Source organism: Leptonychotes weddellii, chromosome 10, assembly GCF_054177405.1.
Source record: "Leptonychotes weddellii isolate Sample4059 chromosome 10, ASM5417740v2, whole genome shotgun sequence".
Classification (NCBI taxonomy): domain Eukaryota; kingdom Metazoa; phylum Chordata; class Mammalia; order Carnivora; family Phocidae; genus Leptonychotes; species Leptonychotes weddellii.
The window spans coordinates 83,002,516-83,008,642 of NC_138378.1; positions in this window are offsets into that span (position 1 = coordinate 83,002,516).

The window sequence follows — 6,127 nt, forward strand, 5'->3', positions numbered from 1 at the left end:
TAGGTGGAAATTTCATGTTCCTGAGCAAAGCTAAAGTAATCATTTGCACATCAGACATCATTAAAAAATACTGAATTATAATCACTTTCCTTGTTGAAGTTGCTGGTGAGTGATTCCCTAGCCAGTCACCCAATGTATCCTGCAATCAGTTGACATTGTCAGTAGGTTGATAGGTGGCATTTTAGACTTTTCAAGGGATCCTGAATTGCAATCGATGATCATGAAGAGGGATATTTATTTTCCCTAGACTCTGAATTAATGTAATCAGAATGTATTGTGAATTCTTAGCATTGGTGATGGCATTACACACACAAACTCATCTTGACATGTATGTATTAGAGAAAACAACCCCCTTTCTTCTATCCTCAGGCTAGGTGCTGGAATAATGATGTTCTTGATTATCTCAGAATTTCTCTCTAGAAAGTGGAATGGCAAAACAGCAAAACAACAGTCCCTTAATCAGTTTCCCAGAGAAGTCAGATGATCTTCATAGCCATCAGGGGCCAGATCTAATGCTGCTCTCCCCTTGTTTGGAAGGTGTTGATGAGGCAGACTTTAATATTACCTGTGCTTTTTGTGACATTAGCCTAAAATAGTGTTGTGTTCCTCAGTAATGGATTATTTCTCAATAGTTGCCTGTTTAGTCGTTCAGCTCTAATGTAGCTCTGGTGAAGAATAGCAGTTAATTGATGTAAAATAGCCTTGTCTCTGATTATAAAGATAGAAATTATTGCCTCAGTTCTTAGCATATCTTTTTTTTTTAATTAAAGATTTATTTATTTGAGAAAGAGAGAGAATGCAGGGGGAGGGGCAGAGGGAGAGGGGGAGAAATCCTCAAGCAGACTCTCCACTGAGCATGGAGCCAGATGCAGAGCTCGATCCCAAGACCCGAGATCATGACCTGAGCTGAGATGAAGAGTCAGATACTTAACCGACTAAGCCACTCAGGTGTCCCTTAGCATATCTTTTCTGTCGGAGCTATCATGGCATTAACTTCATGCAGCTGGGCTGTTTGGAATTTATGTACTCAGTTATCCTTTCAAGAAGTATTTACTGGATGCCTAGTATATACAAGACACTGTGCTTAGATAACTTCAAAGGTGACTAAGTCTCAGCGCCTGCCTTCAAAACTTTATAGGCTACTGGGGGAGACATAAAGAAAGCAAGCTCTGCATGTTGGGAACAAGTGCATATTGCTGTGATCTCACCTAGAATAAAAATATAAGAATTAGGATGTTTTCCACTTTAAATAAGAGAACCCCAACTCAACGTGGTATTTTAAAAAGGGAATATATTGGCTCAGCAAATGAAGAAGTCTAGAGGAAATTAGCTTCAGGCAAGGCTTGATCAAGGCACAAAAATATGCCAAGAACCAGGTTCCTATCTCCTCTTCTCTGTAGGACCTTTTCTCGAAGAGTAAATTCCCTTCCCTAATAGCTCAAATAAAAGTTCCATAGTCTTGTCAGTCCTGTTGGCTTATGAGTTAGGTACTTATCTCTGAGTTAATTATTTGGGGGGAGGGGAATGGGATGTGGTGATTTTTAAAATTTGGTCAGCACTTACTCCTTTCCCTTACCATCCCCCATGCCATGGATAGGATCAGTTCGACAAAATTATAGTGTTGGTCATTTGAGGATAATATGAGGAAGGGTGATGTGGCTGGGAGAAGGTCTCAGGATTGGGTCTCATTAAACTGAATGTGATTTGCCTTTCCCAGAACCAATTTCTTGGATCAGATCGAATAGGTTGGGGTCACAAGCCCAAGCCTAAGCTAGGGCCTAAAAGTTGAGGGTGACTGGGAAGAAGTTGGTCCCATCAGAAGAGCTGGGGGATGTATCATTCTGTGCAATAATGAGATTGAAACTACACAGTGATTTCAGCAGGGAGAGTTTAATATGGAAAATTGTTAACTCCAGTAGCAGATTAGAGTCATAAGAAACTGGGTAACAAGAAGACAGCTCTAAGGAATATAGGGATGGCAAATATAAGGAGGACTGAGAGCACTAGCACTTCAGGGAGACCCCACCACCACCACCCTGAGCCTGGGTGAAGATCAGATCTTCCTATCTTACTTTATGACAGGCTGCTGAGTTGCCACAAAAACTAATGGAACTTGCTGGAAATCTGCCCTTAGGGTGTCAAGGAAAAATGCTCATCGAGAGGTGTCTCACTGGGGGCATTCCACTGTAGCATCATCCAAGGGAGACCATGCTAAGGGAAGCTGCTGGCCACCTGGTGTTGGAGGGGCTACCTCTGCTGCAGAACCTTTGGAGAGAGCATACCAGAACCGAGAAACAAAACCTTTTCCTCCTTGGTTGCCACCCAGCACTCTCTAGTAACGAGGCTTGGCATCAGGCCAAATGGGAAAGGAATAATATTTCAAAGGCCTAGCCATGTTTTGACAGAGCAGGCCAATGTGTGAATTTGGATCTGGATAACTAGCTCAGGCAAAGAGAGTTTACTGAATGCAAAAGGGGTGCTCATGCCATAAGAAAGGAGATGGATTCAGGCCAGACAACAAACATCAGCTACAGGGAGCTTCACAAACCAAGGGAAAGAACAAAGGCACGAGAGCAAGAGAAGGGATTTGGGGTGTCTTGTCGGAGCATAGAGGGCAGGGTGGGGAGAGGCACTGATAGTTGGACAGGGAGACGCATGTACTGCAGAGAACGTGATGATTTGTTTGGACTCTACGTGTGGATTCTGGGGAGCCATCGAGTACTTCTAAGTATCAGAGTCAGATTCGTGATTTTGGTAGTGATGTGGAGAAAGAATTAGAAGAGGGGTGATGTGGAGAAAGAATTAGAAGAGGGGTGATGTGGAGAAAGAATTAGAAGAGGGGTGAGTCCAAGCACGGAGACAGATGAAGAGACCATTGAGATTATCCAGGCTAGTGAATAAAAAGAAAGGCCGGGTGAAGGCAATGGCAGGATGTATTGTTAAAAGGAGGTCGATTTCAAAGATATGAAAGAAGTGGAATGGCTAGAACCCAGAGACTGATCAGATGGGACAAGGCTCCTAGTGAATATTCATAATCAGCTGATCAATATAATCCAAACCCTTTATAAACCTGTCTTTTTCTGGCAGAAGAGCGGGGGAGTTAAAAGCATGAACTCTAGAGCAAACTACCTTAGTTTAGACCCAGGCTCCCACACTCACTTGCTGGGAGGCCTTTCTCGGGAAGCTTGTGTAACTACATTGACCTCAGTCTCTCCTCCGTAAAGTAAAAATAGAAAAAATTTCAACTGCAAAGGGCTGTTTTCTGGGACGAAATTAGGTATATGTAAGCCTTAGAACAGTGTCTGGTACAACTCATAAGTACTCGGTGACACTGACTAGTGTCATTTTTCTTGCACCAGCTAAAAATAACTTTGGAAATACAAGCAATATTACTGTCGTGCTTCATAAAACATGACACTTTAAGAATACATGACACTAGCATTTAATCATTCTCGCTTTCGGATGAAATCATTTTCTTGTTAACAAGAAAACAAAATTTAATCAGGAGGGGCAGCTTATCAAGGAAAGAGAATATTTAATCAAGAAGGCCAACTTTAGGAGGCAGACACATAAAATATGGTGATGCTGGGATAACAGTGGTCAAACCAGAGTACATGGCTACACAAATAAAGTAATAAGATGCAGGATCTTACATCCACTCATGTATTTACTTAGCCAACTACTATTTCCAAGATATTTAAAAAAAAAAACCACAACTTTTTTTTTTTTTTTTAAGTAGGCTCCATGACCCGCATGGAGCCCAATGTGGGGCTTGAACTCACTACCTTGAGATCAAGACCTGAGCTGAGATCAAGAGTTGCAGGGCGCTTAACCGACTGAGCCACCCAGGTGCCCCCAAGATAATATTTTTAATTTAGCCATAAAACCAGATCCTAATAAGAGAGTTATATATGACTTATTAAATGATTTCATCAATGTCACTTAAAATCCAGTCAGCTCGGTATCCATGGTAGGACCCTGAATGAGGTCAATCTGCCCAGTGGAATGTAGGGTCATTAGGCCAATGATTTATAGGCCTGGTATGGATGGTAAATGTTGGTGGGAGAACCAGACTGCACAGTCCAGGAGGGGAGGGATCAGACTCCTCAGTTCAGCAGTAACCCCATCCCCAGATGCCTGCCCGGCTCCTAGTAGCTGCTTAACAAGTACTGAATGACTGAATGACTTCACAGACTACTTTTTGTGTATGGAAGTAAATAACTGAAATTCCACTCGGGAGAATTGGAGACTGATTTAAAGAGTTGATCTCAAGCGATCTGACACAGCTGTAGACTGGCAGGCAGGCCTGCTTTACGAATGGGGGCAGAGGCTATTTTGAACAAACTCTGTAAGGCCAAGATTTTAAGAGATTTACGTGACACGCTCTGAAAATACCTAAATCCACTAATGAGGGAAGAAACTGTAACATCTTTTCTAGCTGTTTGAGTCTTTTCAGCTGTACCCATGCACAAGCTACCAATATTAAGGACAGGAGTACGTGGTTGAGCAAAGGGTTCTCCCTTTGGTGTTCCTAAGCCCGGCTTGCTGTGGGAGATCAGCTGGGTGTCATGTCCAGGATTGCCAGGTGTTTATCATGAGGGAAGCTATGGCAGCCGCCTCTATCAACTCATTGAAAACAACTTCCCAGTCCGGGACACGGAGTCTCCAAAGCACCGCCCCCACCCATAACTCTTCCCTGGGAGCACCATTCTCCTCAGAGCCCTTACCAGCAGCTGTTGTAGCTTCTTCACTGCGTGGCTTCCCCTCTTCCCAAGTGCCGGGTCTGCAGACCTTCCAAGAGTAAGATGAAGCCTTTCCTCTTTGAACTTACTTGGGAAAATATTTTTCCCTTAGCTAGGTGCTATGCGGCAGGTCAGTATCCCCGTTTAAGGAGCTCCTGATTTCTGCCAGGTGCTCTAAGTGTTTGCTATTTTGCTATTTCTTTTTCTTTTCTTTCCTTCATATACAGTATGCCTGATTTATGTGGGAAAAGAGAGGAAGTCTTTGGCTTCCATTTCTGTAATAGACTTTGATTGAGTCGAGTACTTGGTTTCTTTTTGTGCTGGTAATGGCATTTTATATATTGAGAATTTATTGCATTTAAAATTCATTAGTGTGAGAGGTTTTATTTTCAACTTTTGTATCTTATTGTTTAAATGATCTCTTGGTAACATGTTGTTGGGTCTGTTTTTAAAAGTTCTGAGAGTCTGTATCCTAATGAGAGCATTTAGCCCATTCATATTTATTTTATAATTGGACTTAGTTGGCCATCTTCATATTTTCTATTTATATACCTTCTTCTACAGTTCTTAAAACAACCTTGTGTAATATGTCAGCATTATTACCTTCATTTTATTAATGAAGACACTGAGGGTCCAAAAGGTTAAGTTGGCTTACCTGGATCACAAGGCAGACAAATTACCTAGCTGGGGTTCAGACACAGAGCAGCCTGACCTGCAGCCCTCCTCACATACACTGACTTATTTCTGACACTGTGTGGTGTAGGGAGGTAGAGAAAGTTTTTGGAAAAAGTGTCCCGGGCTCTTCTATATAAGAACTGCCTTTTAAAGGTGTTTGTTTGGCTTCTAGGGAGTCCACTTCCTTTAACCCAGACACCCGGAAAGAAGATACTCTTGGCTCTTTTCAAAAATAAAAACTTGATTTTTATATTCATCTTGACTTCTCAAAAGTGCCTGGTCACTCCCTTTCTCCTTTTTTTCTCCCTTAATGTCCTTTTAGCAATCCCCCCATTTGTCTCTCTCTCCTCCAACACCCACCTCAACTTTTGTCCCATTTCTTCCATTTTTTGGGAAGATTTTGACCATTTTTTTAAAATTTAATTTTATTATGTTAGTCACCATACATCATCAGTTTTTAATGTAGTGTTCCATGATTCATTGTTTTCATATAATACCCAGTGCTCCATGCAGTATGTGCCCTCCTTAATACCCATCACTGGGCTAACCCATCCCTTCACCCCCCTTCCCTCCAAAACCCTCAGTTTGTTTCTCGGAGTCCATAGTCGCTCATGGTTCATCTCCCCCTCTGATTCCCCCCCCTTCATTTTCCCCTTCCTTCTCCTAATGTCCTCCATGCTATTCCTTATGTGCCACAAATAAGTGAAACT